Below are 25,795 nucleotides of genomic sequence, written 5' to 3' on the forward strand. Positions count from 1 at the left end.
TCCGCCTAACCTTGATATATTTCAACTTTTGCAAGTAACCACATTATTTCCTTTGAAATGAAGTTAGGGGTATAGAGAGAATTCCAGATTTTAACCCATCTGATTCCAATCTCCCCTTTCACTGTTCGTGTCCATTTGAAATTCGTGCCGTCTTATCTTTCTTCCCAGATTCCCTCAGGGTGTTCGGCTGTACACTACTCAATGAACTGCCTACCTTAAATTTGAATAACTTCTTTAGCAACATTTTTCCCTGGACTCTATTCTGCTGTAACTGTTCTACATCCACCTCTGTTGCCTCTATCATCCCAATATCCCATTCTGCGCCAATGTGTAATAAGGAAAGGAAGGTACTGGTTTAGCATCTCTGCCATTTCCCCACTCTCCAATATAAGCTTTTTTCTCCCATATCTTAGTGGTCCTATTCCTGTCTTGACTATTCTCTAATAACATGCCTAATTTTTTTTTATTCTTTCATGGGATACAAGCGTCATTGGCAAAGCCAGCATTTATTGCTCATTTCTAATTGTCCTTCAAAATGTGGTGGTAAGCCACTTTCCTGAAATTCCGCAGTCTGTCATAGCAGTCTTGATACAAGTAAGTAGCTTGCTAGGTCATTTCGGAAAGCAGTTAAGAGTCAACCACATTTCTGAGCAGTTAAGAGTCACATACAGGCCTGTTTCGAGTCCGTATCATTCTTCAACATAACCAAGTAAAAATAGAAGAGAGGTGAAATATAAGCTGGTTTAAGGGGGGGTGGGACAGGAAGAGCTGGATAGAGGGCCAGTGATAGGTGGAGATAGCCAAAAGATGTCACAGACAAAAGGACAAAGACGTGTTGAAGGTGGTGATATTATCTAAGGAATGTACTAATTTAGGGGAGAACGCAGGACAAGCAAGGTATAGATAGCCCTAGTGGGGGTGGGGTGGGGTGAAGGAATCCAAAAAGGCTAAAAGGTAGAGATAAAACAATGGATGGAAATACATTTAAAAATAATGGAAATAGGTGGGAAAAGAAAAATCTATATAAATTATTGGAAAAAAAGGGGGGGAATCGGAAAGGGGGTGGGGATGGAGGAGACAGTTCATGATCTAAAATTGTTGAACTCAATATTCAGTCTGGAAGGCTGTAAAGTGCCTAGTCGGAAGATGAGGTGCTGTTCCTCCAGTTTGCATTGAGCTTCACTGGAACAATGCAGCAGGCCAAGGACGGACATGTGGCATGAGAGCAGGGTGGAGTGTTGAAATGGCAAGCGACAGGGAGGTCTGGGTAATGCTTGCGGACGGACCGAAGGTGTTCTGCAAAGCGGATTTCCAGCATCCGCAGTTTTTTGCTTTTATTTTACATACAGGCCTAACTAGGCAAGGCTGTCATGTTTCCTTCCCTAAAGGACATTAGTGAACCAGTTGAATTTTTAAGACAACTCATTAGTTTCATGCTCACTGTTACTAGCTTTTTAATTCCACATTTATTTATTGATTTAACTGAATTTAGATACCCCAACTGCTGTTGTGGGATTTGAACTCACATCTATGGATTATAAATCCACACCTTTAGATTACTAGTCCAATAACATAATCACTATACTACCCTACCCACGGCAACATGGCATCATTCACGCAGACATCCTTTAAGATTTTCGCTCATCTTAGGCTTGAAAACCTTACTTTTAGTGGCTTTCTGAAAAAATCAGACACGGGTCATTCAGCTAAACCAGCCTATGCTGCTGTTTATGATCCACTCAAGCCTCCTCCCTTCCTTTCTTATCTAAGGGATAAACCAGGGAACTACAGGCCAGTCAGTCTAACCTCAGTGGTGGGAGAGCTATTGGAAGCAATTCTTGCAGGGGCAGGGATTAATCAAGGACAGTCAGCTTGGTTTTGTTAAGGGGAGGTCATATCTGACCAATTTGATTGAATTTTTCGAAGAGGTGACCAGGTGTGTAGATGAGGGCAATGCATTTGACGTAGTCTACTTGGACTTCAGCAAGGCTTTTGATAAGGTCCTGCATGGGAGAATGATAACGAAGGTAAAAGTCCATGGGATCCAAGGCAATTTGGCAAATTGGATCCAGAATTGGCTGAGTGGCAGGAAGCAGAGGGTGATGGTCTTTTTGAGTGTTTTTGTGACTGGATGCCTGTGTCCAGTGGGGTTCCACAGGGATCAGTGTTGGGTCCCTTGCTGATTGTGGTATATATAAACGATTTAGACTTGAATGTAGGAGGGTTGATCAGTAAGTTTGCAGATGACACGAAAATTGGTGGGGTGGTAAATAGTGAGGAGGATAGCCTTAGATTACAGGAGGATATAGACGGGCTGGTCAGATGGGCTGATCAGTGGCAAATGGATTTTAATCCGGATAAGTGTGAGGTGATGGACTTGGGCAGGACAAACAAGGCACGGGAATACACGATGAATGGTAGGACCCTGGGAAGTACCGAGGATCAAAAGGACCTTGGTGTACATATCCACTGGTCCCTTAAGGTAGCGGGACAGGTAGATAAGGTAATCAAGAAGGCATATGGGATATTTGCCTTTATTAGCCGAGGCATAGAATATAAGAGCAGGGAGGTTATGCTGGAATTGTATAAAACGCTGGTTAGGCCACAGCTAGAGTATTGCGTGCAGTTCTGGAATCCGCATTATAGGAAGGTGATTGCACTAGAGAGAGTGCAGAGGAGATTTACTAGGATGTTGCCTGGGCTGGAGAGTTTTAGTTATGAGTAGAGATTGGATAGATTGGGGTTATTTTCCTTGGAACAGAGGGGATTGAGGGGGGGGACATGATTGAGATGTATAAAATTATGAGGGGCATATATAGGGTAGACAGGAAGGAACTTTTCCTTTTGGTGGAGGGATCAATAATTAGGAGGCATAGATTTAAGGTAAGGGGCAGGAGGTTTAGAGGGGATGTGAGGAAAAATATTTTCACCCAGAAGGTGGTGAGAATCTGGAACTCACTCCCTGAAAGGGCGGTAGAGTCGGAAACCCTCATAACATTTAAGAAGTATTTGGATGTGCACTTGCGATGCCATGACATACATGGGCCTAGTGCTGGAAAACGGGATTAGAATAGTTAGTACTTGTGTGACCGGCGCAGACTCAATGGGCTGAAGAGCCTTTTTCTGTGCTGTAGACCTCTATGGCTCTAAGACTCTCTGACTAAATCTACAATCATAACCCTTTTCCCTCATATGCTTGTCTAGTTTCCCCTTAAATGCATCTATACTTCACTTTAACCATTCCCTGTGGCAGTGAGTTCCACATTCTCACCACTCTCTGGGTGAAGAAGTTTCTTCTGAATTCCCTATTGGGTTTCTGGGTGACTATCTGGAATTGATAGCCTCTAGTTACACTCTTCCCCACAAGAGGAAGCATTTGCCTGTATTCATTCTGTCAAAACATTTCATAATTTTAATTTTAAAGGCCTCTACGAGGGTCATCCCTCAGCCTTCTATTTTCAAGAGTGGTTTCACTATAATTTTCTTTTATTGTCCTTTTAAACACCTTTGTCCTTGACTTCTTCTTCCTTTTTTACTATTACATTGTTATAATCACTGCTTCCCTCAGGTTACCTACTTTGGTCTCTTTTATTATCTAAGGAGCATAGAACATATGACAAAAAAACCCTTCCCTTTTCTACCACATTTTCCTTGTCAATTTAGGATAGTTAATGTCATCTACAATTGTAGGTCTATGGTTCATAAAAGTCGTTAGCTTGTCCACAAACTTCAATCTTAAATTCTCTTCCACTTCAACGATCTTTAATATACTCCCAGCATTGTAATCCTTAGTTATTCGGCTGCTCAATTCAAGGGGCCCCTGCTCTGATAATGTCTCTAATTAATATTACCACTATTCCCTTTCTTCCTACCCTATCCCTGGCGAAGGTTTACAGCCAGTGATAATTGCATTTATTTGACTCCTTTCATGTCTTCAGGACATCATTGAGCATTTCACAGCCAATGGCCTTGAGATGCAATCAATAATGTCTGGTTGCCAAATTCAGTAGTCAATTTGAGTACAATGAGAAAACGCCTGGTTAATGTTAGTAATGTTAGATAATTGATGGTTGGCTATGATACCATGAGAACTCCCTTGCTCTTCGAATAATGCAATAACATCTTTTACATCCACCTGAACACACAGGTAGGCTGCACAGATCCAAAAGGCAGAACCTTGAGGGCCCTTTGCACACGGCCCTGATAAATATTTCCAGCAATAAGCTGTGATCAAATTATGCAATTCACACAAATTTGAGCAAGTTTAAATAATAATAAGGCAAAGATGTTAGTTGGTGTAGGTGTTTCTTGAACCCTGTTAAGTGTTAGTTTGCCGCCACCATAGATTGGAAGAAACAGGCAAAAAAATCAGCAGAATAATAACCACTCATGCAGCAACTTCTATATCTCAGCCATGTCACACCAGAGGCAGGGATCCTTACCAATAAATAGCAAGGAGACAGGAAAAAGATAAGAATGGGGGTGGGGAGAAATAAAAGCAAGGCAGGAAAGAGGTTCTTTAAGAGGTTTTCGTACTGTAACTTCATAACGCTCAATCCAAGTTTATAGACGTGGACGACAGAAGCCCACTACACAATCTCCTAGTTATATCTCCAATTCTACCAAAAATATCGCGGCCCATAACGTGCGAGCTCTGGGGTATCATACCTGGGGTATTGTACTCCATAGATGCGCTGGGGAACACCCCCCGCCGCCACAAGACCCCACATAAGAACTGCATGGTAATTGCCTGGGAAGTTCAAACTTCCGTTGGGCAATTATCCTGCAATGGGAACCATCCAAAACTCCGATTTAAATTACAAACTTCGGATGGTTCCGACTATCTTACAGGAATGTTTACCCAGAAAAGGAAGAATTAGAACCACTTCCAACTCCTGGGTAATTGTAGCACTTACCCACCCAGACTCCCACCACACACCGTCACCCCCAACTGCCCTCCCCACCTCCACCCCAGCCTACCCTGTGACCTCCCACAGGGCTCCCCGACCCTCCCAACTACCACTGGAAACCCTGACAAACCCCCAACCCCCCCCTACAACTACCCTCCTCACCCCTGACTAGATCCCTACCCCACCAGCTCACCTCCCCCACCCCCCAACTACACCTTTCAAACATCAACTAACCTCCCCACCCCACCGACTACACCCTCCAACCCGCCGACAAACCTCTCCACCCCCCAACTACACCCGCAATGCCTCCGACTGCCCTCCCCACCCCCTGCACTAGCTTGTGAACTACCACAGGGCTCTCTCACCCTCCCAACCCCACCACAGGAACCTCCGACAAACCCCCAACACCCCTCCCCACTCATCAACTACACCCCCACCCCCCCAACTCACCCTTCAGACCCCCGACTAATCTCCACACCCCCTGACTACACCCCACAACCCTCGACTAACTTTTCAATCCCCCTGACTACACCTGCAACCCCTTGACTACCCCCCCGCCCACTAATTACACCTCTAACCCCCCTGACTACCCTTCCCACCCCTCGACTACACCCCCAAACCCTAACTACCCACCCCACAGACCACCTGAGCCCTCCTACAGACTCGTCCCCCCCATGACCACTCAACACCCCCACTGACCAACCCCCTTTGCCCACCTGACCCCCCCCCACTGACGACTTCACCCACTGACCACCTGAATCCCCCCCATTGACCACTCCTCCACTGACCACCTGACCCCTCCCACTGACTGACCATCCCCACTCCAACCACTCGAACTCCCCAACTGACCACGCCCCACTGACCAGGCATGTTCATGGAACAATGTAATTCAAAAAGGGCTGGACAATGGTTATAATGTGCCTTTATTGACCAAATATTTGCTGTACTTTTGAAATCAATTGTAAAATTTCACCTTCCTGTTGCTAAGTTTCTGATCCAACTTTTAAAAAATACAATTTAGAAAAATATCTTTACACAAACTTAAAAAAAAAAATCAATAAAATCTTAAGAGTCTTCGCAAGTAAGTTACTTTTGGCACTTTCTAATGATGTGTCACCGAGAATGAACTTTAAATTGCTAAATTTGACAAGAGTTTATAAAAGTTTGTAGGAACGGACTATCAGATCAAGGATATGAAAGTTCACGAGTGCTATTAGTGTCGTCATCCAAAATTTCTGTTTAGCTCTGCTGCATTATGTCTGAGTCACAGTCATACCCCAACCTGCACCAGAAAAGTTGGGTGGTTGTTTGTCAAACAGATCTAAGCTAGCAATTAAGTGTGTCACAACAAAAAGAACCAGAATGGGTAAATAAAGCCATGGTTCAGAAAGGAGAGGAAAGCAGACAATCAGGCATTACTATACCACAGCCTGCACCAAAGGGTCGCTCATTGGTCTAAACGCTGGACTTACCAAGAATAGGAATCCGTCTCCAGTACAACAGATGAACATATAAGCATTGAGAAACAGGAAAAATACTTTGAAAGAGTATTTTCAAATGTAAAACTATTTCATACATGATTTAGTTGTTTTTCTTCTCTCACATTTAATTATTTCTCTATTCCAAGCTCGACCAATGGGAAATTATTCGCCAGTATAAACTGATGGAACTAACTGCAGTGGGTCAGTTGTGAATAAACAAAAGTGCCATCACACTCCTTTTTGTACAAAACGCCTTTGCATGGGCAATAGTTGGTCATAATGTGCTGACAGATGCAGTCACGAATTCTGGATAGGTCATTTGAACACCGTCTAGTTACAAGTTACGTTAAGTATGGGATATTCACACTCTTAGAAACTTTGTTTAGCTTTATAATTTCATTTAGTTCAAAAGTCAGCTATGGTTTGGTCAACTTTTACTTCCTTTTTTTTATTGATTTGATTGGGTTGCATCAAAGTAGGATACTGGCCTGGAAAGGTAGCTGAGCTTGACAGTAGGAGGTTATTGACCAAGCAGCAGTGAAGATACGGCACGCAGTATAATCTGGCAGTAATACTGATGCAAGTCAGCGCAACATGACCACTGGCTATAAAGCAGCTGTTCTTGTAATTGCTACCTATGCACGCCATACAAACTTTCCATGAGTTTACAAGGAATACACATTGACAGCACGGTCAATTAATAAGATTAATCTGGGTCAGTTTGTGTAAATCAAACAAACTATCTGGCCTTTCTCCAGTGAATAGTCTCCTCCTGAACAGAAATATCCGGCTGGATTTCACGGCCGCAAGTTGGGCGGACCACAACCGCAACACCCCCCCTGCACCACCCCCCACCCCTCAACCTCACGCTTACGTAAAACACAGCGTGATGACGTCAGGTCGGGAATCTGACCTCATGCCACATGTCTCCGATAAAATGAAGGCGAGCGGGTGCCAAAATAAGAAGCACACCCACCATTTTGAAAAAAAAACACAATTAACAAGCTATCCAGCAGACCCAATGTCCTGCGGTTTTTTTGTTGCCCGCTCCATTTGTCGATGATCACACAGGAAGAAGGTTGGGATTTGTTTGTACCAGGTATGGGGAGGTGGCACAGGGGCAGACGAAAAGGCCTGCAAAAGGGACCTTGGGCTGCATGTAATAGCAGAGACTGCTGCTGAAGGTGGCAGCTTCTGGGTGTTTGCATACTTTATCTCTTCACTGTTTTTAGGCTGACATAACAAATAAGGAAAGCCTGAGACGACAGCAGGCCTTTAAATTGGTGGCCGTGACCAACTTCCTGTTCACGGCCTAACCCCCTCCTGCCTGATGTGCTGCCCTGGACACCCGAACGGGCTCGGTGCACCCCACTTACCAATGCTAATTGGCAGACCTTCCTGCCAGTCAGTCGTTAATTGGGGCCGGGCAAAACTTGATGCGTTGTGGTAAGACGGGGGTGATGGGGGAGTTTGCACACCACACACATCCTGTTCCACCTCCCTTACCCTGCTGGAAACTGGAAAATCTAGCCCACCTTCAATTTAAAGTCATCTGGTAGCTCAACTTTTTTTTTAAAACATTAGGTTTCCATTCTGAAACAAAAACAAAAATTGCTGGAAAAACTCAGCAGGTCAGACAGCATCTGTGGAGAGGAAGACAGAGTTAACGTTTCGAGTCCGTATGACTCTTCATCAGAACTGAAGAGAAATAGAAATGTGGTGAAATATAAGCTGTTTAAGGGGGGGGGGGGTGGGGGTTGGACAGGTGAGGCTGTCCAGCAATTTTTATTTTTGTTTCAGATTTTCAGCATCTGCAGTATTTTGCTTTTATCTTAGGTTCCCATTCTGTTTCGCTATTTACCCATTTTGCTGCACTATTTACATTATTAAATTCAAATGATTGGATTTTAAGCACAGAAATGGTGTTCAGGCCAAGCAGCACTCTCAAGGAGCTCTTAGAGTTGGCCACATTTGAAGTCAGGTTGCCCAAACAGGCCTGCTCTGTCAAACCTGGCAACTCCTCCAATTCTGCTGCCAGACAGCGGAACAGACATGTCCCAACAGAGCAGACAAGGGAGCTAGCTTGGAGCAAGCCAACATCTGATCGCTGGCAACGTGCCTGGTCAGTTTTCAAGCTGTAGATGAGCAGCCTCGTTCTCTTCCCCCACCCCACCGCAATTGTGGCTGAGTTTTGACTAAGGGAATGCAAGACTTGCACAGCTTTATTGAGAAGTCTGAGAAATGTTATTTTTCCTCGAAAATATGACTTCAGGGTACGTAGAGTGCTTGTGCTGGAGGCATCTCCCCATTAAGATTTTGTTAAACCAAAGGAAAAGACAGGATGTGCTTTTTGTAAAAATGAATAACTAATGATAAAACTTGCTGTTTTGAAATATGTAAGTCTTCAATGTAATGTTGTGCTCAAATAAATTAGCAACCCTCCTAATAGCATTACCCCTTCAAGCACTGCTGGATAAATTATTTTATAAGAACACAAGCAAAATATCAGGGATAAAAACATACCATTTGTGTTATTGCGATTCATCCTTCTGTTACACTGGAGCCAATTCTCCTAGCCTCAATTCTGGTGCAGCAGCCAATCTTCCAGGGCTGCGGGGTACAATAGCATAGTGGTTCTGTTTTGGCTGGGTCATGTGAGCCCAATGGATGATGGCTGCATTTTTCATCTATAGTGAACTTGCTATCAGCTTGAGGTCAACAGGTCATCCACTTCTACAATACAAGAATGTCTGCAAGTGAGACTTCATGCTGACCCAGATTGGAATCAATGCAGAGGAAGTCCTCACAGCTGACCGGCATACCTGGAGACAAGCAGTCGGGAAGAGCACAGAAAAAGCAAAATGCAAAAGTAGTATGTAAGACATGAGAAAAATCATGAACTATGTAAATCAAACGTTATTCTTTTTTGCTTATTTAAAAATAAACTTTGCTGAACTAAAAGATGGCCGTCACAAGTCACCTGATGTATGGAATTGTAAGGTAGCTACTAAGGCATTATATGGATTACACTGGAAACATGCCCTGACGTGTTGCTCATGGAATCTCACACCTGGGGCTGTCAAGGTCCATTTCAAAAAGGAACTATTGAAAGGAAATGGGCGTCATTTGCTTCCTTATAAGCTTACCCCTCCAGCGGAGTCCGAGGTCCTAACAAGACAATGGCTAATTGGAACAGGGTCATGAATATGGATAATGACTCTTTTAAAGGCTAAAGACTGGTGCATTATAAGCCACAAAACAAAAGCCAGATTCAGACACCAGATAAACATCCCTTTATGAAATCATTGTGGAGGAAGGAGGTCACATGACTCAAGTGACTATTTTGATATCTCTATATACAGTTAAGAACTCAGAAGCAGGCCGGTCTGATTTATCTCCAACCTACCAACATACAGCAGCAGGACTCCAGGCTGACCAAGCAGCCAGCAACATGCCCACATCAAAACTTATTAATCTGGAAGCCACTGGCCACCATCTGCCAAGCAGACCAAGTCTCTGAATATCAGCCTCAAGTCACTGTGTCGCCATTATATTGAAGGAATTCTGCACTTCTGCCTTCAGCCAGGAACCCGCCAGAACTAAAACTTCTCTGTGAGGGTAACCCCCACTGGATTTGGACATTCTGGACTCTGGAAATCATGTGAACTGATATCCATTTCTGTGGTTCTTTTTACTGTTAAGTTATTCATAGCTGTAAAACACCCTCTTTTCTATCCCCCTTACTGTATACTTGTGTGGGCATGTGAAGTTAACAGCGAGAGAATAAAGGAGTCCAGTTTTGCCTCTCTCTCCTGTCTGTAACAAAAGAAATAACCAGATGACGGAAAAGAGAGCCCGCCCAAAGGAAAACACATCAGTCATCGTCGGGCCAACACTATTCATCAATACCAGGAAGGGATTGCCACTCACAAACTGGTCTTCACAGCCACACCAGAGGTGTTCAATACAGAAGTGACATACACCCTCATCATCTCCCAAGATGGATGGATGCCAATAATATGTTTCTGGAATAATGACGCAAAGACCTGAATTAAATTCCCACCACAGCAGCTGGTGGAATTTAAGTTCAGTTAATTAACTAAATCTGGAATAAAAAGTTAGTATCAGCGATGGTGACCATGAAATTACTGATTGCCTTATCTGGTTCACTAGTGTCCTTTAAGAAAATCTGCCATTCTTACCTGGTCTGGCGCCTATATGTAACTCCTGACCCACAGCAATGTGGTTAACTCTTAACTACCCTCTGAAATTGCCCAGCAGTTGTATTCAAGAAGGAAGTTCAACACCACCTTTAAGTGCAATTAAGGATGGGGTGGACTTGCCAGTAGCATCCACATTCCGGTAATGAATAAAAAACATAAGTATTAATCTCTCAGACACAGGTTAATCCAGGAAAAAAATATTACAGGGGCACAAAAAAAAAATCATTTTCTTTAATCACTTTTCAATTCTTAGCTTTAAAAATACTGGAGATGGAGAAAAAGGATTATTTAACTGGGCTGACCAGTTGGAGGTCATGGGATAATACCTCAAGGAATATATCCAGCCAGTGTTGGCAACTCTGCACAGATAAGTGGCATGCTCCCAAAGGCTACTGCGGTTACCCAGGTCCTGTGACCCACTGTGATAACTTAGGCCATTATTATGGCCCAGAGTTACCTCCTCTACAATGCTTAGCCATGGGAAATAGGGGAGCAAAATGGAGTTGCAACTGCAGTCTTGACAAGGTAACAGCAGCAAAAGCTGGTGGGCCCTTAGGTCAGCCTTTGCCTGTCAGCCCAAAAAAAAAGTTATTTTATTCATTGATGGGATGTGGGCATCACAATTGATTGCCCAACCCTAATTGAGAAGGTGGTGGTGAGCTGCCTTCTTGAATCGTTGCAGTCTATGTGGTGTAGGTACACCCACAGTGCAGTTAGGGAGGGAGCTCCAGGATTTTGTCCCAGCGACAATGAAGGAATGGTGATACATTTCCAAGTCAGGATGGTGAGTGGCTTGGAGGGGAACTTCCAGGTGGTGGTGTTCCTATGTGTCTGCTGCCCTTGTCCTTCTAGATGGCAATGGTTGTGGGTTTAGAAGGTGCTGTTGAAGGGGCCTTGATGAGTTCCTGCAGTGCATCCTGTGTGTCGGTGGTGGAGGGAATGAATGCTTGTGGATATGGTCACAGTCAAGCGGGCTGCTTGTCCTGGATGGTGTCCAGCTTCTTCAGTATTGTTGCAGCTGCACTCATCCAGGAAAATCCATCACACTCCTGACTTGTGCCTTGTAGGTGGTGGGAACCAGGAGGTGAGTTACTCACCGCAGGATTCCTTGCCTCTGACCTGCTCTTGTAGCCACAGTACTTATATGGCTAGTCCAGTTCAGTTTCTCGTCAATGGTAACCCCCAGGATGTTGATAGTGGGGGATTCAGTGATGGTAATGCTATTGAAGGTCAAGGGGTGATGGTTAGATTCTCACCTGTTGGAAATGGTCATTGCCTGGCATTTTTGTGTCACAAATGTTTCTTGCCACTTGTCAGCCCAAGCCTGGATCTTGTCCAGGTCTTGCTGCATTTGAACATGGACTGCTTCAGTATCTGAGGAGTCGCGAATGGTGCTGAACATTGAGTAATCATCAGCGAACATCCCCACTTCTGACCTTATAATGGAAAGAAGGTAATTGATGAAGCAGCTGAAGGTGGTTGGGCTGAGGACGCTACCCTGAGGAACTCCTGCAGTGATAATCTGGAACTAAGATGATTGACTTCCTGGTTATGTATTTTCTGGTCCTGCTGCCAGGTCAACTGGATCAGGCACCAGGGACCACAGCCACAATCCCACCATCCCCCTCCCCACCTCCACATTGCTGATCACAGAATTACAGAATTGTTACAATGCAGAAGGAGGCCATTCAGCCCATTTTGTCTACACTAGCTCTCCAAATGAGCATTATGACTCAGTGCCATTCTCCTGCCTTTTACCCGTAACCCTGCATATTGTTCTGATCTAAGGGAGTCACTGGTACTAGGCCCATTACTTTCTTCTGGTGCCCAATTGACCAGAGAAGCGGGAGGGCTGGGAGCTCCTCTTCCACCCTCATTTATATGTATCACTGGCCTTGCACCTTTGGCAGGTACAGGCCCAACTCTACCCCTCATCGCATTTAGGGAACCTTAGAAATCACATGAGAACATACAAAGAGCAAGCATTACAGGTCTCCCTCCGATTCTTTTTTCCCTGAACTTTGGACAAGGGAAAATGTCAGAAAAATGTACCTATTAAGACTTCCTTCTTGGCATCAAACTTAAGCCACCTTCTAGAACGAAATCTGTTACTTTACTGTTGTTGATTTCCATCTAATGATGATCTGCAGTTGCCTAGACACCAGTGCTTGGCAATCTTTATGATGGCAGTCAGCATACAACTACTGCTCTCTCCTTCAGCACCTTAGGATAAAGATCATTTGAACAAGGGTATTTGCTAATCTTCACTGCCCTCAATTCATCCAATAGTTCTGTTATGCATACCTCAACATTAGATAGCAATTTAATATTAACATCTCTAGTAATACTTCCGTAAAATATTTGCTTCGCATTTCGATCACTAATTTCAATGTTTTCAAGTGGCCCTTTTGCCTCTAGTTGCTCTTTTAGTGTTTATGAAATTGGAAGAAATTTTTAGTATTGTGGTGCACTGATGTTCCTTACACTTTTGTTTAACGTGTTCCTACACAGACCCTCTTCCTCTTTCACCCTGTAGGCTTTGAATGGTACTTTTATACCCACCTTAACAGGTATCCGTTTTAGGAGCCACTCAGTTTCACTTTTTATTTGGGCATTTGCTTATCTTAAATACTCAACAGGGCTTAAAACAAGATCACTTCTTACTCAATTAGTAGGTCTTTCCAAAACACTTTACTTCATTCTACCCTGATTTCCTTGAAGTCAGCTTTTCTAAAAGGTCATATACATTTCTGTCCTGAGCTTTATTGCAGTAACCTTTAAGTTAATCCCTTCAATACCCTAGGATACAGATCAACTGAACGAAGGGATTTGCTAGTCGTTACTCGTTAATTCCCCTTAATTTATCCCACACCCTATCATGCTAAGCTCAAAATGGGCTAACAATTCAGTACCAACATCAGTAATGTTTCCATAGAAACTTTGTGTAATATTTCAATTGTTAACTTCAATGTTTTTTAAGTTCTATCTTTCCTCTCCAACTGCTTTTGTAGTGATAACTAATGCCCAGAGGTACAGTTACTCTGATCAACTATAGAAACAGCCGATTTGGTGTGGGAATAGGAAGCAGGCAGCAGAGCCTTGAATGAGTTGAAATCAGTGGAGGGCTCTATGTCAAAGGCTGCAGAGTGATTGAGGAGAATCAGAAAAAACCATCATAGTGAATGCTGTTCATGACTTTGGTTAAAGCCAAATAAATGTTGAGTAAGGGATGGAAACCTGATTGAATAAGTTTTAACAAGAGGGTCGTAGGGGAGATGGGCACAGATAGGCAAGGCAACAAGACCTTCAATGACACTGGAGTCAAGGGTGGCTTGTTTGAGGGAGGATTTGATGATAGGCATTTTGAATAGGAAGAAGACAGTATATGAGGAAAGGAAACCATTTACTGAAAAAGAGGAACCCAAGAGTTGGAGAACAGTCCATAACCTACAAAAGGAGTCAGGGCTGAATGGCTCCTATTTCGTATGTTCGTAGGTAAAATTTGCAAAAATGCAGACTAGGTAAAGGTGGCAGATTTCCTTCCCTAAAGGACATGATGCACTTTTATGGCAATCATAACAGCTTCATGGTTACCATTACTGAAACTAGCTTTCAACTCTAGATTTAGCAATTGAATTCAACCTCCACCAGCTGCCATGGGATTTAAACCCATATCACCACAACATTAGCCTGAGCCTCTGTATTACTAGCCCAGTGATATTGCTACTACACCATCAAAGACAGCTGCAGAATACTACACCCTTGCAAGGAAAAGATGACGCAAGATCATATAGGATTAGTTTAGGAGGTAGCCATTGGCATAGAAAAGCTTAATCGGGAGTAATGCTTCAAAGCGTGCCATATACTAGAGCAAACTTTAACATGGGTTGAAACTGATGAAAGGGAATTTTAGGGAAGATGTAGAGTTTTTAACACTTGGAAAGGGCTTCTGAGTCGAACAGAAAAAACAAAAACCGGCAATTCATCGAAGGGACTGCTGATGGAAGAAATGTAGCTTTTATTTATTCCAGATGGATTAACAAAGGATAAGTTCAAGTAGAAAAGTGTGGAACCAAGTATTCAAAAGAGCGAGACACAATGCAGTGGTCTGAAGTTCTACAGGAGTTTCACAAGACAGATTTGCCCTCGTGGCTGTCCTAGTTACTGATCTGAATTTAGTTATATGGGAATGGGAAGGAGATGAGGGTGGGGGTGGTAAGGAGAGAGTGTGAAAGAGATGAGACATCAAGCACAAGCCAGGTGTTTCCCACAGGGAAACTCAAACTCAAAGGGGAACATGACAGGAAACTGCATGATTAAAAACTCATTTTTTTACATATCCAAATATCCTTTTTTTAAAATCTAGAAATGTTTATTAACAATGACCTTTTCAGGGGCTATAAAAAAAGTTACTATTTCTGATGAAAGACCTTTGCAGCTATCAAAATACGCATATATGTCCCTTTCATGTTCATATTTGCATATTGGTTCTGAAAAGCTCCAAATTAGAGAGTTTTAAACCAACATTATTAAATGTCTATAGAAATACACAGCTTCTGTCTACATTATTCCTGAAATGAACTAATATATTTTGATCTGATTAATATTTTACTTACATTTTTCCAAGAACCCAATTAAATTCCAGTTACACTAAGTCCTCTTTTTAAGTTGCCCCGATTTAAGTTGATTCACTATAAAGTGGTGTTTGTTTTAGGTCCCATTTCCCCGTTATAAATCCTGATTTCATGTATCAAGTTTTTTGTCACATCACGTTTCGTGCGTCATCGCCATCCATGGTGCAATCGCATTTTGCACCATATGTCAGCTCCTTTTGTGCAACATCAGGCCCTGTTGGGTCAGTGCTATTGTTGTCAGTCTGGCATTCAAGAGTCCAACATTGAACTCTTGTTTTTTAAAAAAAAACAGAGGCATCCAAAGCTAGAGTTTTATTAAGTTTTGGAGTTGGGGGTGAGGCTTTAGCTGCTTCTAAAGTTGTTTTGTTTTTCCCAAACAAGAAGTTGGAAAATTTAAATTTGATTTAAATTTGAACTTTGCTGTAGATGATACTTTTAAACATGAGTGAGAAATGCCTAGTAAATGCTAATAGTGTGCCTGCTGCAGCAAAGAAAGCATGAAAGGCCACCAGCCTAGCAATGAAATTGGATGTTTTAAAACATCTTGAGGCTGGAAAACGAGCAGTCGATATTGTTAGAGTGCTTGGGCTACCCACTACCGTGCAACGGCCAGGTCTTCCTCCAAGCCAACATGCCCGGCATCAAGGCTCTAAATCACTTAAAGCCACCTCCACTGAAATGCTTTAGGGATGTCCTCAAAGCATCCCTGAAGAGGTCAAAACATTTCCCCAGGGCATCCAGCTGGAATGGAAGCAAGTCATCCCCCAACCCGAGGGACTGCCTATGAAGAGAGAGAGAGAGACTGGCTATCTAATTTGAATTTTTTTTTACAGGATTTCTTTTTATATTTAGTGAAGGATTTTATTTTGCAACTTATTTCAGCTAGGAATGAACAGTACTGCAGACATATGGTACAGTATTTTAACTTGTACATTGTTTTATCCAGGCAAGAAATATCCAATGGAACCTAACTCCAGCTTTAACATTGATTCCTACTGGAAACCATGATTCACGTAAAGTTGATTCACTTAAAGTGGCGATTTTCATGAACGTAACCACAACTTGTAGTGGGGACTTACTGCATTTTACCACACTTACGTCATGAATGGCATCTTTCAGAAGAAACAGCATTGTATGGTAATGGATTGGTGCAACCTGGCTGTCTGCCTGTGGCTGGCCATGGGTTGGGGGATGAGGGACAGAGTGAAGCTCTGCAAACAGCAGTACCCACTAACAACAGGTTATATGTTGTATTTTCCTTTCTCTGATATTTGCCTTTCCTCTCCTGAAGATGGTGACCCATATTGGGGAATGGTTCCATGAACGGAATAGCCTCTGGTGCCTCACCCAAAATAAGACTTTCTCGCAACCATTCCCAATCACCATCATCCTCCTGGGTTTAACTTTAGTATAGGAATACTGCTCCCGTCCCTGAGCAGATTCAATGATCGGATAAAAGATCATCGACCTGAAACATTAGCTCTGTTTCTCTCTCCAGCGCTGTCTGACCTGCAGAGAGTGTTTTCCAGCTTACTCTGTTTTCATTTTAGATTCAATGTCATGTTTAATAGGTGATAGGACTGCACAGCATAAGGAGTCACTGGGAAACCCATGACAGCTCCTGTTAAGATTTGCCCACAATGTTCTCCTTTCAGTAATGCACTTTATTTTCCTTTGTTTCACGATGCTTATTTTGCATTGTAAACTAAGCATTTTTATATTTTTTTAAAACTGATTATTCAAAATTCATTGTGTGATAAAGCCAAGCGAAGGCGGGAGGGGAGGAAGGAAAAGAAAGAACATGCATTAGTGCTTTCTCCCCCATTAAAAACAACAGAGCATAAGATTAATTAATGACCTCATAGTGAAGGCACCCCTAGGTAGCAGCAAGCATAATATGATTGAATTTTACATTCAGTTTGAGGGTGAGAGGAGTGGGTCCAAGATTAGTATTTTAAACTTAAAAAAGAGCAATTACGAGGGCATGAAAGCAGAGCTAGTTAAAGTGAACTGGCAAATTAGGTCAGGGATAGAGATGCAGTGGCGGACATGTAAGGGGATATTTCAGAATACACAAAATAGATACATTCCAACAGGAAAGAAAAATTCCAAAGGGAGGACCCACCAACCATGGTTAACTAAAAAAGTTAAAGATAGTATCAAACTTAATGAAAAAGCATATAATTGTGCAAAAGTGGGTAGCAGGTCAGAAGATTGGACAGAATATAAAAAAACAGAAAAGAATGACCAGAAAATTGAAAAAGAAGGAAAAATTTGAGTATGGGAGAAGGCTAGCTATAAATATAAAAACAGGTAGTAAGAAATTCTATAGATACTTAAAAAAGAACAGTTAACCAAGTAAGCGTTGGTCCCGTAGAAAGTGAATCTGGGGAATTAATAATGGAAAATAAGGAGGTGGCAGATGAATTGAACCAGTATTTTACATCAGTCTTCACTCTAGAGGATACAAGTAACATCCCAGAAATAGATGTAAATCAGGAAATGGAAGGGAGGGAGGGACTCAGGAAAATTACAATCACCAGCGAAGTAGTACTGAGTAAATTGATGGAGCTGCAGGTTGACAAGTGCCCGGGTCCTGATGGACTTCATCTTAGGGTCTTATAAGAAGTGGTTAGTAAGGTAGTTGGTGCGTTGGTTTTAATTTTACAAAATCCCCTAGGGGAGAATTTTCTCCCCGTCGTGGGGGTTGGGCAGGAGCAGGCGCGGGCATGCGTGTGAAAGAGCGCAGAAATCTCCCTGAGGCACAGAGCTGCCTCAGGGACGTCAGTTTGAGATTTAAAAATTTAATTAAAGGGAAAAAACATTTTTAAGACATGTCCCCTCAAGTGACAGTGTTACATGAGCTGCGACATGTCTATGAATTTTTTGGAAAATTTTTATTAAAGTTTAAAAACCTTCATAAAACCTCATCCTGCCCATGGACGAGGTTTCATGGTAAATGCGAAGGCCGCCTGGGCTCTTCGCCTGCCCGCCAACCTTAAGGTTGGATGGGCAGCTCAGTTAATTATTTTAATTGCTGTTTAAATGGCCTTAATAGGCCTTTGACAAGATCTGAATGACATGTGGTGACATCGGGACGTTCGCCCAACGTCACTGCACGTCATTTTACGGGCCCCGCCCCAGCTCACCGACCCAAAGATTCTGGCCCACATTTGGGGGATGTTCCATTAGATTGGAAAATAGCAAACATAACTCCTTTATTCAAAAAGGGAGGGAGACAGAAAGAAGGGAACTACAGGCCAGTTAGCTTAACATCTGTCATTGGGAAAATGTTAGAAGCTACATTAAAGATGTTATAGCTGGGCACTTGGAAAAATTCAGGGTAATCAGGCAGAGTCAACGTGGTTTTGTGAAAGGGAAATCATGTTTAACCAATTTATTGGAGTTCTTTGAAGAAGTAACATATGCTGTGAATAAAGGGGAAACAGTAATGTACTGTATTTAGGTTTTCAGAAGGCATTTGATAAGGTGCCACATCAAAGGTTATTGCAAAAAATCAAAGCTCATGGTGTAGGGGGTAACATATTGGCATGGATAGAAGATTGGCTAGCTAACAGGAAACAGAGAGTAGGCATAAGTAGGTCTTTTTCTGGTTGGCAAGATGTAACGAGTGGTGTGCCACAGGGATCATTGCTGGGGCCTCAACTTTTTACAATTTAACTAAATGACTTGGTTGAAGGGACCAAAGTTATGGTTGCTAAATTTGCTGATGACACAAAGATAAGTAGGATAGTAAGATGTGAAGAGGACACAAGGAGACTATAAAGGGATATAGGTAGGATAAATGAGTGGCCATAGACCTGGCAAATGGAGTATAATGTGAGAAAGTGTGAAATTGTCCTTTTTGGAAGGAAAAATGAAAAAGAAGCATATTAACTAAATGGTGAAAGATTGTAGAGCTCTGAGATACAGAAGAATCTAGGGCGCCTAGTGCATGAATCACAAAATGCTAGTATGCATGTACAGCAAGTATTTAGGAAAGCAAAGAGAATGTTATCATTTATTCTGACGGGAATTGAATACAAAAGTATGGAGGCTATGTTCAGTTTTACAGAGCATTGGTGAAATGGTGAACATCTGGAGTACTGTGTACAATATTGGTCTCCTTATTTAAGGAAGGATGTAAATACATTGGAAGCTGTTCAGAGAAGGTTTACTGAACTAATACCTGGATTGGGCAGGTTGCTTTATGAGGAAAGGTTGGACAAACTAGGCTTGTATTTGCTTGAGTTTAGAAGGGTAAAAAACGGCTTGATTGAAAAATATAAGATCTTGAGGGATTTGACAGGGTCGAATTGGAGAGAATATTTCTATTTGTTGGAGAATCTAGTGCTAGAGATCACTGTTTCAAAATAAGGGGTCGCCCATTTAGGACAGAGATGAGGAGAAATTTTTTCTCCCAGAGGGTAGTGAGTCTTTGGAACTCCCTTCCTCAAAAGGCGGTGGAAGCAGAATCTTTGAATACTTTTAAGGCAGAGATAGATAGATTCTTGATAAACAAGGGGGTGAAAGATTATCGGGGGTAGGCGAGAATGTGGAGTTGAGGTTAGGAACATAGGAACATAACATAGGAACAGAGAAGGCGATTCAGGCTGTCGAGCCTGCACTGCCATTCAATATGATCATTGCTGATCGAACACTTCAATGCCTTTTACTCACACCATCAGCATAACCCTATACATTATTCTTAATCAGAGATCTAATCTATCAATCTCTACCTTAAACATACTCAATGACTGAGCTTCTGCAGCCTTCTGGGTTACAATCAGATCGCCCATGATCTTATTGAACGGAGGAGCAGGCTCAAAGAGCCGAGTGGCCTACGCCTGCTCCTAATTTGTATGTTCATATGTTTCTTTGTCAGAAAGGAATTTATCATGCTTATAGGGCGAATTTTAAACTAACTTTCCAGGCAGGAAACTCACGGGATCAGATGCAATGCTGGTTCTACATCCCACCCAATTTTACTGTACACAAAAGTCAATGAAGAGTAATATCGGCTAGGATATAAAGCAGGCCTTCCACCCAACCCAGTCAGTATTCCAAGGGGCAGGTCAGGTTAAAATTGTCCCCACAATTTCTACTCTGTTCCAGGATGAGCATCCAGTATCTGATAACAGAAGCTCATGCAGGTGTATGATATAAAAAGTTGATTACTTGGCCAATAAGAACACAAATCCTCTGATGATTAACCCGCAGTTAATATGTAGCTGAATCTGTGGCCTATGTTCTCCTTCCTAGCTCAGCAGTGGTGAAGCCAGTTTTAGCATCACTACTATAACCCGAAATCCACTGAGTCAGCACAGACCAGAGATAAAAGAGTTACTCACCACATTGGTGGTATTCACAGATATTTTCACTGGTTTCATAAGTATCTCTATCTTGTACAATTTTGGATTGTTTTCCACTAACACATTATGATTCAGATTTTGCTTTGCTTCACTGTCCTCTACCACACTTTGTCAGTTCATAGCACTCCCCCACTGAGTGTGGAGATCATGTTTTAAGACCCACTTCAGAAGCTTGAATACACAATCGAGGCTGACACTCTCAGTGCTGAATTAGTGCTGCACAGTTGCATGTGCCATCTTTCAGGCGAGATGTTGAACCGTCAATATTTTCCCACTCAAGTGGACATAAAAGATCCCATACTACTATTTTGAAGAATACTAGTTGAGTGCTCCCCTCTGTCCTACACATTATTTATCCCTCAACCAGCATCATTGAAAAACAGATGATCCGGTCACGATCACATTGCTATTTGCGAGACCTTGCAAATTGGCTGCCATGTCTCCTACGTTACAACTTGACTACACTTTAACTTATTTCATTGGCTATCAAGCCCTTTGGGATATCCTGAGGTTGTGAAAAGCACTATATAAAATAGAAATATTTCTAGAAAGTTTGTTTTCAAAACCAACAATCCCATTTGTTTTATATTGAGCTTATATCGCCTATTTAAAAGCAAAATTCTAAAATAAACACATTGGGCTGAAATTTACGCTGAGGGGGTGGGCGCATGCCTGACCAGCTCGAGCATAAAATGACGCGTGATGATGTCGGGCAAGCGTCCCGACGTCAACGCGTACTTGCGCGATATTTTGGTCGGCGGGCGCGCGTAGGAGTCGGCAGCGCGCCCACCAACAATTAACAGGCCTATTACGGCCATTAAAGTAATAATTGGCCGAAATTCTTTGCTGCCCATCCAACCTTACATTGGCGAGCAGGCGAAAGCGCCAAGCAGCCTTTGGATTTTTTTCGGAAAGCTCATCCACGGGCGGGATGAGGTTTCCAAAAGCAATTAAAAATTAAATAAAAATTTTTTAAGTTTCATCCATAACGTGTCCCTGCTCATGTGACATGAGGGGACACGTTTTTAACATTGCTAACCTTTTTAATTTTTAGTTTATAAATCTTCAGCTCCCTGAGGCAGCTCTGGCTTCCGCGCTCGCTCTCCTCCTGCCCCCACCCCGGCAGCGCAGGGCGCTGCAGCGCACGTTTCACGCTGGCCGGCTGTTAATTGGCCAGCCAGCATGAAATCGATGTTGGGGCCCGATCGCGGGCTGCGATTGGCTTCGCGACCACTCCCGGGCCCACCCACCACGCCCGCCTGACAAGGTAAAAACCCTGGCCATTTATACAAAACAAATTTTTAAAAACTTGCACTAAGTGTCTCATCAGGTTAAACCCTAGAGGGGGCTATGACTCTTGGATTGTAATATTTGCTAAATTTTGGGACCAGCCAGAAGCACTGTGCTTCCATTTCACTCAGACTTATCATGAACATAAGAGTCCTGAAGAGAATGTGCAGAAATTTCTATTTACTCCACCAGTCTTTGTAGCCATAACCTACACCCAGAACAGTACATTTGATGTCAGAGGACCTCAAAAGAGCTAGGGCAGGAGCAGAGCAAAATTGGATTGTATGTAAAGATAATCTCCTGACGTGTTGGCCGCACACGTAAATGTACACAAACACTATGTATGTGATCAAAACAGAACCACGATCTTTCTTTCACGCTAATCGTTGCATCATTCACACGAGGTGTTTTAACAACTTAGAGCTTTGTTTGCACATCTTCTCTCAAAATCAGAATTCCTGCACACTTCACCACCTTAGTATGAACAAGCACAATATGAGTGTCATCTCAAGAAGAAACACTTTTTTTTTTGCAAATTCCAATGCACTACGAATAGACGTTGTACATGAGTTTGGCCCTGACAAAAATAGGCAGAAATAATCTGGAAATTATTTCCTATACCTCGAGCACGAAAACATGAAAAGAATCCAAAGAATTCTATGTAAGAATATAAAAAGCTAAAATTGAGAAAAGGCCATCGAACCTTTACCCTCAAACTCACCCAATCGAGCATCCGACAGCAATTGGTTTCACCCGTAGATTATTTAAAGATTTAGCCCAATTTCAGTGATTAACATTTTTCCAATTTATCTATTTATTTATCCAACATAACATTGCCCAGTCACACTTGTGTAATATTTGAGAACAGCCCAAATTATTGGGGTTCCAAACTTCACGTTTAGTCTTCATGGAATCTTCACCTCGATAATATTCCAACCAGTTTCTCACAGGGACAGGTTAAAAACAAATCTGTCCTTGTACCAATGCTGTTGCGCACAACGAGGATCGGTGGCCGACTGGTTGTTTCTCTCTCTGCTGTATTTCCAACCCTTAAGCAGAAGCTGCAACTTGGCTCATTTGGTAACACTCTCACATCTGAGTCTGGTGGTTGTGGATTTAAGCTGCACTCTAAGACTTGGGTTGACACTCCTGCGAAGAAGTGGCTACACTGTCAGAAAAGCCAGCTTTCAAGGTGACTTGGCCTGTTCAAACAGATGTCACAAATCTCATGCCATTAGCTGAGGAAGTGTTCTCCTGCCCAACATTCTTCCCTCAACCAACATCACCAAGGATGCCTTTCTCATTGTCGTCCGTGCGCTCTCTCTGTCTACAAAAAAAAATCCATCCACGTCTGCCTTTAAAAATCATTCATAATATCGGAAGCTCTTTGGAATACCTTAAAGAGCTATAAGAATTGCAATCAGTGAGTTGGCTGCCGTGATGGTTCAGTTTATGGCTACAGAATACTGATGTAGGCTTCAACCAATGTAAATATAATCCACTCGAAAACCATGAGGGAAGTTGGTAAATTTTCTTGGGGTTTCTCCCTGTCCGCCACCAGCACCTGGGCAGAAACCTACATTTACATGCCTAAACTGGGCTCCCCCCTCACACCCCATATCTTATCCAAATGAAAAGCTTACAACATTTTACAATTTCTTAAAAGAAATCTCACAAGAGGAGAACATTCCTTGATCCCATTAAATTGGTTTCTACTTTTCTTTCGGTGTATATCAGGATGTTAGGGTTTGCTACCCAATCACTGCACGGTTTAAAAGCTTTGAATGAATATTACTTGGCAAATAGTTAAACACCATCACTGGTGTTGCTCTTTACGTACCTCAAGAACTGTGCAGCTCACTGTTCATCCTGCAAAAGAAACATGTAAAAATAGAAATGAGAAACCATATCTCAGGTTTTTGGGTAAAACAAGGCACCATTAAGTGCTATTCTTTGTCTTGTTTCATTTAGAGTACTTGATATCTTTTAAAGATGACTTGAATCTAACAGTTCTTTGTAATGTTAAAGTTTTACAATTCTCAGCAAGTAATGGGATTGTATTATTCATTATCACATCGTGCACAAATTGGCTGCTGTATTTCCTACATTATAACTCACTACATTTCAAAGGCACTTTGGGAAGTCCTGAGCTTGTGAATGATGCAAGTTTTACAACAAAAAAGTCCAGTTGAACTTTTCAAAATCTTAAATATGAAATATTAAACAGAGCCTCAATAAATCACCCTGTTCAACTGGTATCTAATTAGAAGATTAGTACTTTAGTTGATTAGAATAAGTGAGCCAGGGTTATTCATCTCCTCAGATTGATTTGAATAGTTCTTTTTAAATAAAAAATGGCGAATAGAGTACACTTCAAATTCTTCTTTATTTTTGTCCCAGAAATCAGAAGTTGGTTTTGTAATAGCATTTTATTGTATTTGCTGTTAATACCTACTCAGTTCTACATTATTAATAAACCTTACCCTATACAAAAATAACTTCTCAGCTCTTCCAACCACTTCCAAATGCCAAGCCGCTAGCCAGGCTAGGTTGCAAATCTAAGTTTTGCACTTGGAATTTCGACTGTATGACAATTACCAGCTACAGCGCAATACCCACTTAAAGCGACAGTCAGAAGACCCAATTTATTCTGTCAGTTGCAAGTTGCTCTCCTGTCAATGAAAGTGGTGCTACAAACTAGTTTCTCACTGTGTTTTCTCAAAAGAGTTGCAAACATGGACCATCAGTAGCCAGTTAATGAACATCAATGAAAAGCCTAACCGAGAAGTCAACAATCTGCCCAGTCAATGGGAAAAACTGCAATTGGTGAACAGGTGTGAGGCTACCTTCTTAAGGAGGCAGATATTTTATATATATATATAAAAATATGTTGGCTCAGTGGGATGCTCTCTTGCTTCTAGATCCAAGGTGTAGGTAGAAGTCCCACTCCACAGACTTGAGCACAAAATCTAGGCTGGCACTTCGGTTCAGTACTGAGGGAGTGCTGCACTGCCAGAGATAACGGCTTTTGGATGGGATGTCAAACCAAGTCCTCAATGGTTCTTTCCAGTGGACGTAAAAGATCCTATGGCTGTATTCAAAAATTAGCAGGGGAGTCCTCTTCAATGATCTAACCAATATTTATCCCTCAATTAGCATCACTAAAACAGATTATCTGGTCATTATCCCATCTCTATTTATGGGAACCTGCTTAATGCAAATTGGCTGTTGCATTTCTTACATAACAACAATGAGTGTACTTCTAAAGTACTTAATTAGCTGTGAGCACTTTGAGACATTCTGAGGTTGTGAAATGCACTAAATAAATACAAGTCTTTCTTATCTTCAACAAAAACAGAATTACCTGGAAAAACTCAGCAGGTCTGGCAGTATCGGCGGAGAAGAAATCAGTTAACGTTTCGAGCCTTCATGGCCCTTCGGCAGAACTGAAGCATAGTTAGGAGAAAGGAGAAATATAAACTGGTTTAAGGTGGGTGGGGGGGGAGGGGGGAAGAGAGAAGTTGAGGGTGTGGTGATTGTGGAGATAAGCAAGCCGTGATAGGAGCAGATAATCAAAAGATGTCACAGACAAAAGGATCAAAGAGGTGTTGAAGGTGGTGATATTTGTCTAAGAAAAGTGCTAATTAAGAATGGAAGACAGGATACTCAAAGTACAGCTCTAGTGGGGGTGGGGTGGACAGACTAACAAGGTTTTAGTTTTAGATTTAAAAATAATGGAAATAGGTGGGGAAAGAAGAATCTATATAAATTATTGAAAAAAAAGGGGGGGGGCGGGGGGAGAAACGGGGTGGGGATGGGGGGAGGGGGAGTTTAAGATCTAAAGTTGTTGAATTCAACAACTTTAGATCTTAAACTCCCCCTCAC

General features: G+C 42.2%; 1 long non-coding RNA gene across 9 annotated transcripts in view; it reads right to left on the minus strand.

The window, feature by feature from the left end:
* Positions 1-25,795, minus strand: part of LOC144681001 (uncharacterized) — a 585,681-nt gene that overhangs the window by 480,776 nt on the left and 79,110 nt on the right. For all 9 annotated transcript variants that reach the window (XR_013576664.1, XR_013576666.1, XR_013576663.1 and 6 more), the window contains exon 2: positions 23,751-23,779. This is a non-coding gene — a long non-coding RNA (uncharacterized LOC144681001). The remainder of the gene's footprint in view (positions 1-23,750; positions 23,780-25,795) is intronic.

Source organism: Cetorhinus maximus, chromosome 5, assembly GCF_964194155.1.
Source record: "Cetorhinus maximus chromosome 5, sCetMax3.hap1.1, whole genome shotgun sequence".
NCBI classification, from domain to species: Eukaryota; Metazoa; Chordata; class Chondrichthyes; order Lamniformes; family Cetorhinidae; genus Cetorhinus; species Cetorhinus maximus.